The 14,740-nt window shown below is 41.4% G+C and overlaps 1 protein-coding gene and 1 long non-coding RNA gene across 2 annotated transcripts in view; one reads left to right on the forward strand and one right to left on the reverse strand.

Moving 5' to 3' along the window:
• Positions 1–14,740, reverse strand: part of SPMAP2L (sperm microtubule associated protein 2 like) — a 96,447-nt gene that overhangs the window by 194 nt on the left and 81,513 nt on the right. The window lies entirely within an intron of this gene.
• Positions 9,661–11,830, forward strand: LOC113618751 (uncharacterized). Its single transcript, XR_003432105.1, has 2 exons — positions 9,661–10,159; positions 10,562–11,830. It is a non-coding gene; the product is annotated as an uncharacterized LOC113618751 (long non-coding RNA).

Consider the following 14,740-nt stretch of genomic DNA (forward strand, 5'->3'; position numbering starts at 1 on the left):
AAAAAAAAAAAAAAAAAAAAAAAAAAAGAAAGAAAAAAAAAGAAAAATATGAGAAACATTGGACTTGAATCTCAATTTACAAAACTCATCCAACTACCCAGATACAATGACAAACTGACTCACAGTTCCTATGACTCATCCTTGGAATTCCAGATGAGCAATGCAGAAGGATTTTCTTTCTCTTTCTCCCAGATGGAGGCTTCCTCTCCCCACCTCTTTTTTTTAAAAAAAAAGGTTTCTACTTTGGAATTTGGCATTGCCTGGGAGTGAAGAAGGCAAGTTTCTGGGGATAGTGATGCTGAGGATAAGAATCCTCGGGGCATAGCATAGGAACCATAATCTAGAAGCTTAGAATCTTTTCAAGATACAGAATGTGTGTTCATGTATGAGAAAAACTGTATATATATGTATATATATTTATGTCCCCTTTCTCCAGAGGGGGAGAGCTGAGGCAGAGAATTCTGGTTGTCCCCTTAGCCCTTCTCTCTTTCTTCCTGTAATTTTATCTGAGGAGAATGGCTGCCCAGCTAAAGACTAAATTTGCTCACTTCCCATATAGTTAGGTTTTATAGCCAGCCTCCAATGAGCTCTGCCTTCTGGTATTCACACATGTGCATAGGTCCTTCCCACACTGAACAGGGGTTGGTCTGTGTGACCCAGTAAAAAAAGCAGAAATGATGATGTGTCACTTCTGAGATTAGTTTCTAAAAGACACTGCAGCTTCTCTCTCTCTCTCTGCCTCTCTCTCTCTCTCTCTCTCTCTGGGATTAGTTGCTCCAGGGAAAGGCAGCTGCCATGTGGAGAGGTCCACGTGGCAAGGAACTAAGGCCCCTGAAAACAGCCAGTGAGGAAAGAGGTCTGCCAAGAACCCTGTGAGTGAGCTTGGAAGTGCGTCCTCCAGCCCCTGTCTAGCTTTCAGACAACTGCAGCCCCTGAGCCACAACCACCCAGCTAAGCTGCTCCTGAAATGGTTTGATAGAATAAAGGTCTGTTGTTTTAATCTGCTAAGCTTTGGGATAACGTGTTAGCCAGCAATAGATAACTAAAGCTCTGGATGTGCTCAGTGAGGTGATGTGTGCTACTTCCAGGTCATGTCCCTAAAAAACTAAGTGTGCTCTCTTGTTTCTCCTTCCCACTTCCCATGAGCTAGAATGTGACTATGGTAATTGGTTGTCTCATATCACGCAGATGACCGCAATCCCTTAGATGCCGGAGGGCAACAAAACAGAAAGAGCCTGGGTCTCTGTATTAGTCAGGAAATAGCAGGTTTAGCTGCACTAATAACCAACTTCTGATCTCAGTGGCCTAAAAGCAATGCTTTACTTCTCACTTCCACAAATCTGCTGCAGCTCTGAGAAACTCTTCAGGATGGCTGTCCTTCACATCAGTAGTGCTTCCACAAATTTCAGTGAACAGGGAAAGGAGTGCGAAAGCCTTGCGCTGGCAACCAACTGCTTCTCTGACACACCTTACACTCACATTTCACTGGCCAAAGCAAGTTGCATGACCACAACTAACCCCAAGGGGGCAGAAGAGCACATTTCTTCCTTATTTCCAGAGGAAGAAGACTGGAAATACTTTTTTCAGCAGAACTAATAATCTACCAAAGCACTCAGCACCATCAAGTCATTCCACCAACCCTGGACTTCTATATAGGACTATACCTGATAGAGAAATAAAGTTACATCTTGATTAAGTCACAGTGTTGGGGATCTCTTATTATAGAGCCTAGCCTTTACCCTAAGCAATAAAGGCATATAGATTAAAGAATGGGTCTAGGATCTGCCTACCTACTAACTGATTCTAAAGTTATTGACAAGGAAAATGAAGGCACACAAATGGATAGTCCTATTTGTCCTTCCACATCCACTCGGCATCCTTTTCTACCCGACTCTGTGGCCAAGGAGGGTGACATTACAGATACTTCAACCAGGCTCCCTTGCCCCCTGACTTCTGCTGGGGTTTAGCCAATGACAGTCACTAGCAGGAGATCAGAGGATAAGAGTAGAGTAAGATCAGGGTATTTTTTCCCAGTCTACGTCCATCCAGAGTCATGGTTTGACAGTGACTATGTTCTTCTAGCCAAGGCCACAGCCTCTGTCAGGAGGCCCTTTCCACAGCTATAAGTCTCTCCAGCTTTCAGTAACCTCTTCCTCGCCTTGACCTATTCTAATCCTAGAGGTAGTAACACTTATTAGCCCCAGTGTTTCACTACCCTTCTTGATTTCCCTTAAAACTCCTCAAATCTTTGTAGAGTCCTTTCATTAAATTGTCTTAATTACTTCTGCCATCTATTTCCTGTCAGTACCCTAACCAATGCCACACTTCTCCCTTGACTTATAGTTATTAGTCAAAACAACCAATGACATAAGAAATGGGCAGACATGAAAATCCCCAAAGGGTGACGATGATCTTTTAGATCAACAATGTAATAATGAGATACAATAGGCATTAGCACCCAAATCTCAACAGTGCATGGGAAAGATATCCCCTGTACTGGCATCATCAAGACAGTGAGAAGCCAAGTGGCATCTTAAATATTTGCAACTTTATGCCAAATCGTTCCAGCAAAAGCTCTTTGACATACTTATTCCAAAATTAAAGCTTACCCCCAAATATCTCCGTTATTCATTTCAAATATCATTGGCTTACCAACTTAATTCCTTAGCTGGAGTTCCACTGAGTTCAGTCAGGACGCTTTGAATTAGGACATGGAGTTTGCCAGGTTCATGTTTGAACAAGATTCAAGGAGCCTCCAAAAATCTCACAGGTCAAAGAAAGTACAGCTCACAGCCCAGTTCATCTGTGGTAAAAGAAGGAGAGAGAGGGAGAGAGGTTGGGTGGGGAGGAAGGGAGGGAGCAAATTTAGGGGGGGAGGCAGGGAGGAACGAACCTGCCTATCAAGTTCACAGAAAGAAAGATGATTCTTCAAATGAGAAGATGCCTCTTCCACATTAAAAAACCCAAACACCCTCATAACGGAGTGCTCCCCAAGGGGCACACATCTAGGGGACCTAGAAGAGAACGTGGCTTTGCTGCCAAACATGTCAGCTTCCAGTGGGGGGGATCTGCAGTGGCCAAAGGAGGAGACAGATCAAGGAAAATGATTTTTATCCATAAAGGTGTCTGGGATATAAAATCCTCCATGATCAAACAGGACAGCTGAGAGGAAAATAAAAAAATATCAGAGTCTTCATCCATTTATTAAAATATTCACTCATTCTAATCCAAAACAAACAACGCCAACAAAACCACACGTATTTGTTAGGATGATTTTGGCTACAAGTGAGTGAATATCCAACTGAAAGTGTCTTATCAGGCTTTCTATTTTCTCATATAAGAAATGTAGGGGATTCCAGGTTTGGAAAATTTGACCACCTAACTAGGCCAGAGCTCTGTGTCATCCTCCCTGAGATTCTCTTCTCTTTCTTTTCGTGGTCGCAAGATTACTACTCCAGTTCCAAGTACCACATCCCACATAACACCACCCACCATCCGGACACAGGAAGGAAAGCCCTGCCTTTCTCTTCAGGCAACTCTCATTTTATTGTTTTAGGGAGGAAAAGCCTTTCCCAGAAGCCCCCCAGCAGTCTTCCCCTTGCCCCTCACTGTCTGGAATTGCACCACATGTCCACCCCATGCTTATAACTGGCAAAGATAGTCAGCACTTAGAACAGACTGGCACATAGCAGGAGCTCATTAAATATTTGCCAAATGAATGAAAGGTGAATTGGACTACCATGGTTGCCGTAGACTAATTCCAGCCCATTTCATAGAATCTGTTTTCCTAGAACACACTGTTGTTTGATAGCTGAAGAAAATTTGCATTTTCTTTTCAAAGAAGAAGGAAGGAATAGCTTTTGAGCAGTCAGCCAACAGCATATGCCACATTATGCCATTTCTTTTTTCTTTTTCCTTTTTGGCCAAGCTGTGCGGCTTGCGGGATCTTAGTTCCCTGACTCCCCGACCAGGTTGATCCCGGGCCCTGGGCAGTGAAAGCACCGAGTCCTAACCACTGGACCACCAGGGAATTCTCACACCCTTTTTTTTTTTTTTTTGCTTTGTGTATTTCAGTATTATCTTTTTTTTCAACATCTTTATTGAGTATATTTGCTTTACAATGTTGTGTTAGTTTCTGCTGTATAACAAAGTGAATCAGCTATATGCATACACATGTCCCCATATCCCCTCCCTCTTGCATCTCCTTCCCACCCTCCTTATCCCACCCCTCTAGATGGTCGCAAAGCACTGAGCTGATCTCCCGGTGCTATGCAGCTGCTTCCCACTAGCTATCTATTTTAAATTTGGTAGTGTATATATATCAATGCTATTCTCTCACTTCGTCCCAGCTTATCCTTCCCCCTCCCCATGTCCTGAAGTCCATTCTCTATGTCTGTGTCTTTATTCCTGTCCTGCCCCTAGATTCATCAGAACCAGTTATTTTTAGATTCCATATATATGTTAGCATACAGTATTTGTTTTTCTCCTTCTGACTTACTTCACTCTGTATGACAGACTCTAGGTCCATCCACCTCACCTACAAATAACTCAATTTCATTTCTTTTTATGGCTGAGTAATATTCCATTGTATATATATGTGCCACATCTTCTTTATCCATTCATCCGATGATGGACACTTAGGTTGTTTCCACCTCCTGGCTATTGTAAATAGAGCTGCAATGAACACTTTGGTACATGACTCTTTTTGAATTATGGTTTTCTCAGGGTATATGCACAGTAGTGGGATTGCTGGGTCATATATGGTAGTTCTATTTTTAGTTTTTTAAGGAACCTCCATATTGTTCTCCATAGTGGCTGTATCAGTTTACATTCCCACCAACAGTGCAAGAGGGTTCCTTTTTCTCCACACCCTCTCCAGCATTTATTGTTTGTAGAGTTTTTGATGATGGCCATTCTGACCGGTGTGAGGTGATACCTCATTGTAGTTTTGATTTGCATTTCTCTAATGATTAGTGATGTTGAGCATCTTTTCATGTGTTTGTCGGCAATCTGTATATCTTCTTTGAAGAAACGTCGATTTAGGTCTTCTGCCCATTTTTGGATTGGGTTGTTTGTTTTTCTGATATTGAGCTGCATGAGCTGCTAGTAAATTTTGGAGATTAAACCTTTGCCAGTTGCTTCGTTTGCAAATATTTTCTCCCATTCTGAGGATTGTCTTTTGGTCTTTTTTTTATGGTTTCCTTTGCTGTGCAAAAGCTTTTAAGTTTCATTAGTCCCACTTATTTATTTTTGTTTTGATTTCCATTTCTCTAGGTGGGTCAAAAAAGATCTTGCTATGATTTACGTCATAGAGTTTCTGCCCATGTTTTCCTCTAAGAGTTTTATAGTGTCTGGCCGTACATTTAGATCTTTAATCCATTTTGAGCTTATTTTTGTGTATGGTGTTAGGGAGTGTTCTAGTTCAATTCTTTTACATGTAGCTGTCCAGTTTTCCAGGCACCACTTATTGAAGAGGCTTTCTTTTCTCCATTGTATATTCTTGCCTCCTTTATCAAAGATAAGGTGACCACATGTGTGTCAGTTTATCTCTGGGCTTTCTATCCTGTTCCATTGATCTATATTTCTGTTTTTGTGCCAGTACCATACTGGCTTGATTACTGTAACTTTGTAGTATAGTCTGAAGTCCGGGAGCCTGATTCCTCCAGCTCCGTTTTTCTTTCTCAAGATTGCTTTGGCTATTCAGGGTCTTTTGTGTTTCCATACAAATTGTGCAATTTTTCTGTTCTAGTTCTGTGAAAAATGCCAGTGGTAGTTTGATAGGGATTACACTGAATCTGTAGATTGCTTTGGGTAGTACAGTCATTTTCACAATGTTGATTCTTCCAATTCAAGAACATGGTGTATCTTTCCATCTTGTTTGTATCATCTTTAATTTCTTTTATCAGTGTCTTATAGTTTTCTGCATACAGGTCTTTTGTCTCCTTAGGTAGGTTTACTCCTAGGTATTTTATTCTTTTGGTTGCGATGGTAAATGGGAGTGTTTCCTTAATTTCTCTTTCAGATTTTTCATCATTAGTGTATAGGAATGCAAGAGATTTCTGTGCATTAATTTTGTATCCTGCTACTCTGCCAAATTCATTGATTAGCTCTAGTAGTTTTCTGGTGGCATCTTTAGTATTCTCTATGTATAGTATAATAAAATCTGAAAACAGTGACAGTTTTACTTCTTCATTTCCTATTTGGATTCCTTTTATTTCTTTTTCTTCTCTGATTGCTGTGGCTAAAACTTCCAAAACTATGTTGAATAACAGTGGTGAGAGTGGGCAACCTTGTCTTGTTCCTGATCTTAGAGGAAATGTTTTCAGTTTTTCACCATTGAGTATGATGCTTGCTGTGGGTTTGTCATATATGGCCTTTATTATGTTGAAGTAGGTTCCCTCTATGCCCATTTTCTGGAGAGTTTTTATCACAAATGGGTGTTGAATTTTCTCAAAACCTTTTTCTGCATCTACTGAGATTATCATATGGTTTTTATCCTTCAATTTGTTAACATGGTGTATCACATTGATTGATTTCCATATATTGAAGAATCCTCGCATTCCTGGGATAAACCTCACTTGATCATGGGGTATAATCCTTTTAATGTGCTGTTGGATTCTGTTTGCTAGTATTTCGCTGAGGATTTTTGCATCTGTGTTCATCAGAGATATTGGCCTGTAGTTTTCCTTTCTTGTGACATCTTTGTCTGGTTTTGGTATCAGGGTGATGGTGGCCTCGCAGAATGAGTTTGGGACTGTTCCTCCCTCTGCTATATTTTGGAAGAGTTTGAGAAGGATAGCTGCTAGCTCTTCTAAATGTTTGACAGAATTCGCCTGTGAAGCCATCTGGTCCTGGGCTTTTGTTTGTTGGAAGATTTTTAATCACAGTTTCAATTTCAGTGCTTGTGGTTGGTCTGTTTATATTTTCTATTTCTTCCTGGTTCTGTCTTGGAAGGTTGTGCTTTTCTAATAATTTGTCCATTTCTTCCAGGTTGTCCATTTTATTGGCATAGAGTTGCTTGTAGTAATCTCTCATGATCCTTTGTATTTCTGCAGTCTCAGTTGTTACATCTTTTTCATTTCTAATTCTGTTGATTTGAGTCTTTTCCCTTTTTTTCTTGATGAGTCTGGCTAATGGTTTATCAATTTTGTTTATCTTCTCAAAGAACAAGCTTTTAGTTTTATTGATCTTTGCTACGTTTCCTTCATTTCTTTTTCATTTACTTCTTATCTGATTTTTATGATTTCTTTCCTTCTGCTAACTTTGGGTTTTTTTGTTCTTTTTCTCTAATTGCTTTAGGCATAAGGTTAGGGTGTTTCAAATTATTCTTGTTTCTTGAGGTAGGATTGTATTGCTATAAACGTCCCTCTTAGAACTGCTTTTGCTGCATCCCATAGGTTTTGGGTCATCATGTTTTCATTGTCATTTGTTTCTAGGTATTTTTTGATTTCCTCTTTGATTTGTTTAGTGATCTCTTGGTTATTTAGTAGTGTATTGTTTAGCCTCCATGTGTTTGTACTTTACAGTTTTTTTCCTGTAATTGGTATCTAGTCTCCCAGTGTTGTGGTCAGAAAAGATACCTGATATGATTTCAATTTTCTTAAATTTACCAAGGCTTGATTTGTGACCCAAGATATGGTCTATCCTGAAGAATTTACCATGAGCACTTGAGAAGAAAGTGTATTCTGTTGTTTCTGGATGGAATGTCCTGTAAGTATTTATTAAGTCCATCCTGTTTAACGTGTCATTTAAAGCTTGTGTTTCCTTATTTATTTTCATTTTGGATGATCTGTCCTTTGGTGAAAGTGTGGTGTTAAAGTCCCCTACTATTCCTTGTTACTGTCGATTTCCCCTTTTGTGGCTGTTAGCATTTGCCTTATGTATTGAGGTGTTCCTATCTTGGGTGCATAAATATTTACAATTGTTATATCTTCTTCTTGGATTGATCCTTTGATCATTATGTAGTGTCCTTCTTTGTCTCTTGTAATAGTCTTTATTTTAAAGTCTATTTTGTCTTATATGAGAATTACTACTCCAGCTTTCTTTTGGTTTCCATTTGCATGGAATATCTTTTTCCATCCCCTCACTTTCAGTCTGTATGTGTCCCTAGGTCTGAAGTTGGTCTCTTGTAGACAGCATATGTACAGGTCTTGTTTTTGTATCCATTCAGCCAGTCTATGTCTTTTGGTTGGAGCATTTAATCCATTTGCTGTTTTTTTTTAACATCTTTATTGGGGTATAATTGCTTTACAATGGTGTGTTAGTTTCTGCTTTATAACAAAGTGAATCAGTTATACATATACATATGTTCCCATATGTCTTTCCATTTACTTTTAAGGTAATTATTGATATGTATGTTCCTATTACCACTTTCTTAATTGTTTTGGGTTTGTTTTTGTAGGTCTTTTCCTTGTCTTGTGTTTCCTGGCTTGAGAAATTCCTTTAGCATTTGTTGTAAAGCTGGTTTGGTGGTGCTGAATTCTCTTAACTTTTGCTTATCTGTAAAGGTTTGAATTTCTCCACTGACTCTGAATGAGATCCTTGCTGGGTAGAGTAATCTTGGTTGTAGGTTTTTCCGTTTCATCACTTTAAATATGTCCTACCAGTCCCTTCTGGCTTGCAGAGTTTCTGCTGAAAGATCAGCTGTTAACCTCATGGGAGTTCCCTTTTATGTTATTTATTGTTTTCCCTTGCTTCTTTTAATATTTTTCCTTTGTATTTAATTTTTGATAGTTTGATTAATATGTGTCTCGGCATGTTTCTCTTTGGGTTTATCCTGTATGGTACTCTCTGTGTTTCCTGGACTTGACTGACTATTTCCTTTCCCATGTTAGGGAAGTTTTCAACTATAATCTCTTCAGATATTTTCTGGGACCCTTTCTTTTTCTCTTCTTCTGGGACCCCTATAATTTGAATGTTGGTGCATTTAATGTTGTCCCAGAGGTCTCTGAGACTGTCCTCAATTCTTTTCATTTTTTTTTCTTTATTCTGCTCCTCAGCAGGTATTTCCACCATTTTATCTTCCAGCTAACTTATCCGTTCTTCTGCCTCAGTTATTCTGCTATTGATTCCTTCTAGACTATTTTTAATTTCAGTAACTGTGTTGTTCATCACTGTTTGTTTGCCTTTAGTTCTTCTAGGTCCTTGTTAAATATTTCTTGTATTTTCTCCATTCTGTTTCTGAAATTTTGTATTATCTTTACTATCTTTACTCCGAATTCTTTTTCAGGTAGGTTGCCTACTTCATCTTCATTTATTTGGTCTTGTAGGTTTTTACCTTGCTCCTTCGTCTGTAACATATTTTTTGTCGTTTTTTTTTTTCTTTTTTGATGGGTGGTGCTGTATTCCTGTCTTACTGGTTGTTTGGCCTGAGGCATCCAGCCCTGGAGTTTGCAGGCAGTTGGATAGAGCCAGGTCTTGGCACTGAGATGAAGACCTCCTGGAGGCCTCACTCCAATTGATATTCCCTGGGGTTTGAGGTTCTCTGTTAGTCCAGTAGTTTGGACTCAGAGCTCCCACCACAGGAGCTCAGGTCTGACCTCCAGCCTGGGAACCAAGATCCCACAAGCTTCGTGGCGCAGTAAAAAAAAAGAAAGAAAGAAAGAAAGGAGCAGTACAATATCAAAGAATAATAGGAAAAATATAATTGAAACAACTGCAACAAGGTAAAATAAAACCACAACAGAAAAAAGAAAAGAAAAAAGGGGGGGGGGAACAAGCGAAAAGGAGAGAATAGTAACAAAGTATAAAGAATAAAATTAGAAAAATAAAAGATTTATTAGGAAAAATAAAAATATGAAAGAATCAACTGCAGTGAATCAACAAGGTAAAACAGAACCCCAATCTAAAAGAGGAGAAAATAAAATAAAATAAAATAAAATAAAAAAGCCTTGACTATGGGGGCTTTAGGAGGGGTGGGGTTTAGGAGGGGTGGGGTTTAGGGTGGGGCAGGCCCTAGGTGGGTGGGTGGGGGTGACGTTTGAGCATGGGGAGGGGCCTAGGCTCGGGACACACGCAGCCAGAAAAGGCTTTGGGGGCAGGGCCTAGGCAGGGTGCCGTTCAAGCGTGGGGTGGGACCTCTGCTTAGGATCTGCACAGAAGGGGAGAGGCAGCACGTGGAAAGGGGGGCTTTCGGAGTGTGGAGTTCCAGAGTTTGGAGGTAGAGCCCTGGGTGAGGATGTGTGGGTGGGGTTTAGCCCCAGCGCGTTGGAGGGGGTCTCAGAGGGGGTCACAGAGTGTAGAGGTGGGGCCCTGGGTGGGGGTGTAGGGGCGGGGCTTGGGCTCTACGCATTATAAGGGAGGATCTGAGGCCCGGGAGCCCAACAGGCTCCCCGGTGCCTAAGTGGACAGGGAAAGCGCTGGCCCCGTTCCCTTCCGTTCCTTTGTGCCCCTCCCCCCAATCTCCCCCAGGGTCTCCCCCGTCGCCGCTGGACCCCTCACCATGGGTGGGTCCCGCTGGGTGTAGGAACTCCTCCCCTACCCCAGCCGACCCTCAGGGGTTTCGGTCTCGGAGGTCCGGCCTTTACTTTTGCTCTGCCTTCCCTCCCTCCCACTCCCACAGGACCCGCCCAGCTGGAGGGGGCCTCGGTGGGCAGAGGATCAGGCCCAGGATCTCAGCAGGCTCTGGGGGGCCCAAGTAGGCAGGAGAAGCCTGGCCATGCTCCCTTTTGATCCTCCGCCCTCCCAATGGTCCCCCAATTTCCCCCTTCGGGTGTGGTATCCCTTCCCCTCCCCTAGCCGCCCCTCAGGGGCACCAGTCCCGCCTGGCCTCCACTTCTCCTCCCCCTTCACTCCCCTTTCTCTCCCCGCATGCCTCACATCCTACCCGGTCACTGGAGGTTCCTCCCGTTCCCTTAGTCGTCCATGGTCCCCCACCAGTGCCTTGTAGGTGCCCTAGTTGTGTGGAGACACGAATTATGCGTCTTCCTAGTCCACCGTCTTGACTCCGCCCATTTCTCCTTAAAGCAGAGAACAAGAGGAACCCAAGAAAGGGCTTATTATTTTCTAATGGTTACTTTGGAAAAAAAAAAAAGGTTTTTGGATTTAAACAAATTGTTCATGCAAGGGAGTAGTATCTCATTAGGGGACAAGTTACCATATTGTAGAGAGCAGTGAACTTTTTTTCTGCCAGCTTAGGCATCAGTTCCTTCAGGATATTCTCTGCCCAAGCTCAGTATGGGTTAGGTGTCTCTCCTGTATATTATCAAGCACCCTTTACCTCCCCATAGTACAGCACTTACCACACCAGATTATACTTCCTTGTCTACCCCTGCAGTAGAGACTGTGTGTGTTCACCAAACTCTTTCCTTTCTTTTCTGCATACTCAGCTATGTTTCCCAACCTCCTCTGCAGTTAGGTGTGGCCACATGTCTCAGCCTGGTCAGTGCAATGTGGGTAAAGTGATGTCTGCCACTTCCAGGCTTGGCCGTATCATGAAAACTACCCGTGCAGTCTCCTAACTCTCTTTTCAATCTGCTGGCTGAATGGAGAGGGCTCTGCGGACATAAAAGAATGTGGAAGGAGCCTGGGACCCCGAAGGTCTGCATGGAGCAGAACACCCATCCTCTCATCAGCCCAAATCAGACTGAGACGAAACGAGTGAAGAATCTATTTTTTATTGAGCTAAGCCATCGAGAATTAGGTGTCTGTGTGTTTTCATTAGAGAAGTTATCCCACCCTGACTAATACAGTTCCCCATTAGAACCCAAACCTCTTCAAAATAGAAACCTCCTCTATCTTTTCCACCACGGTATTCCTTGCTTTGGCATAATGCCTGTCACATCACAGGCACTTAATATATTTTTTAATGAAATAAATGTAATTCTCTCAACATGTGTCAGGTACCTACTATGTGCCAAAATAGCTTTAACTTTGCAATGATGTATCAGTAGTTTCTGATATCTCCTCAGAGCTCTACATTGAGACTAACAGTAAATCCTTTTAAAAGGGGATTGGGGTCACCTAGGTTGATCATCCTCCTTGGCAACAAGGAAGGGAGGAAAGAAGCCGACTCTCACTTTTAAACCTTGCATTACTGAGAAGAAGACCCCCAGGGGGCAAAGTGAAAGGTGGAAGCTTTCTCCCAATTTTTATGTGTTTAAAAGAATACTCAACAAAACATTTAATGGTCAAAAAGGTCAGTGTCAGTAAGGTGCTATGATGTAGAGTGAGACGGGAATATTCTTACTTTTATTCCCAGCACACATTATGTGCTAGCATTGCTGAACCTCTAAACAATGTTTTGGAGTAGTTTTTGAAACACCAGTGATATCACCTGGGATATCTCTTTAAAAATGCAAATTCTGTATTTTTAACCAGAATCTTCCTGCCCAGTAAAGTATGAGGAACATTACTACCTACTCTGCTTTTTTTTTTTTAATTACTGTTTTCCAACAGGTTAATTGGAAACAACTTTAGCATCTCCCTTTCTATCAAATCCCTTTCCCTTTTAACTAGCTAATGTCCCTGCTAGGAAACTATCCCAAAATAGCTATAGGGTTTCCTTCCTGCTGGTACTGGTTGGGGTGGGACAGTTACAGGCCCCTCCCTGGCCTCTGTTTTTATTGTTTTTCTTTCATCACTCAACCGCAAATATCACAAATTTTATGCTGCCAGGAAGTTGGCCCAGGTTAAGGTATTTGCTGATTTTCTTTTCATCTCAAAAACAACCACTGGAGTTCTCACTGTTAGTGAAAGTGTGAAATGATACAACCACCTCTGAAAAACTGTTTGGCAGTATCTACTAAAGTTAAACATATACCTACCCTATGACCCAGAAATTCCACTCCTAGATATCTCCTTAAGAAAAATGAATGTGTATGTCTATGAAAAGGCCTGTACCCCCAATGTTCATAGCAACTTTATTCAGAACAGCCCCAAACTTTAAACAAGCCAAATGTCCATCAACAGAGGACTGGATAAGCAATGTGGCATATTTATATCATGAAATACTACGCAGCAATAATAAAAGAACAAACTATTGATACACATAACAATACGGGTAGATCTCAAAAACATTACGCCATGCAAGAGAAGACATATACAAATGAAAATATGCTATATGATTCCATTCATATGATGATCAAGAAAAGGCAAAGCTAATTTACAGTGATATGAATAAGAATAGAGGCTACTTCTGGGTGAGGGGAGGAGGCTACTGAGCTGGAGGGGGCATGAGAGAATCTTCTGGGAAGATAGAAATGTTCTAGGTATTGATTTGGCTGGTGGTTTCATAGGTGTATATGTGTAAAAATTCACTGAGCTATATATACTCAAGACTTGTGCACTCTATTTAATTCTAGAAAGATGGCTGATTTCTACTACCTTCAAGGGGCAGATCCACATGCTTCTGCTTGTTACTTCCCTGCCCTTTCTTGTCTGGGTGGGTTTCCTCCACTCCACAGGCCTCTGCAATTTTCTGTGTTCTTGCCAGAAGTTTTCAGAAGTTGCTAGTCTCTGATCAGTCTCCCTTCCAGAGTTCTTCTCTCGTTGTCCCTGTGAGTGGTGCCAGAGCTGATCCTGTGTACAGCTGTCCCTTGGGATCCTTGGGTGATTGGTTCCAGGACCCTCTGCAGATACCAAAATGCTTGGATGCTTAAGTCCCTCATATAAAATAGCATAGTATTTGCAAATAGTCTGTGTACTTCCTCCTGTATACTTTAAATCATTTCTAGATTACTTATGATACCTAATACAATGTAAATGCTATAGAGATAGTTGCAAATACAATGTAAATGCTATGTAAATAGTTGCCTGCGCATGGCAAATTCAAGTTTTGCTTTTTGGAATTTTTTTTCAAGTATCTTTTGTTCCATGGTTGGTTGAATCTGCAGATGTGGAACCCGGGGTACAGAGGGCCAACTATATTTACCCCCATCACCTACCACCAGGGTGGGTTACTAGCTAAAACCTCACTGGTCCTCCTGTAGCCTAAAGTAGCTGTAGCTGATCCTTTCTTTATGGCTCTTTAAAATCATCTAACTTCTTTTTTTTTTTTTAACCCATTTCCATCTTTTTCACAAATTGGCTTCAGCTTCTGGGGACAAATGAAAAAAAAAGTACTTTGATTGGTGGATTTAACTAGGACCACTTGTGGTTTGGGACACAAGACCACATGGGTTTGCCAAACAGAATGAATACCGCGCAAAAGCAGGTTGCTGTGCTGCTGGCAACGGAGGATTTAGGACACTAACGGCTAAGGCTCTGGGATGCCAAGAAGATGGTTAAATAAAGTAAAGTATTACAGTTAGATGATAAATACAAAAGAGAGCACATAGGCCCAGTAAAAGTCCTCACATTTCTAGCTCATTTCATCTTAGGTTTTTGCTCAGAACTTCATGAACTATAAAATCCAGGTTTTTCAGGGCAAAAGTGCCAACCCATTTGGACAGAATTCAACTTTTGTTCCAAAGTGGAACAAATGATTCTCTGCCCACAGCTGAATCACAGCAACCTAATCCAAAATGAGAAAAACACTGCAAAGCATAAAATATTCCCTCTTTAAATTACTGAACATTCTGGGTCACCCACAGAAAGGAAAATAGTGGTGAATTAGGAGAAACTAAGGGGCCGTCTTGACTTGGAGGAGGAGTCTGTCCTTGAGGACAAGCGGCTTTCTTTGCTGATTACTGTTAATGGAAAGAAGATAGGGTATGAGAGTGGTCACTTCTTGAGGGAACCCAACTTGCTGAGGAGTCATGATGCTCTAGGCTGGCGGTTCTCAAACTCGGCCGCACGATGG

The sequence above is a fragment of the Aethalodelphis obliquidens genome, unplaced genomic scaffold, assembly GCF_003676395.1.
Source record: "Aethalodelphis obliquidens isolate GAN/ISIS:26980383/991018 unplaced genomic scaffold, ASM367639v1 scaffold6, whole genome shotgun sequence".
Taxonomy (NCBI): Eukaryota; Metazoa; Chordata; class Mammalia; order Artiodactyla; family Delphinidae; genus Aethalodelphis; species Aethalodelphis obliquidens.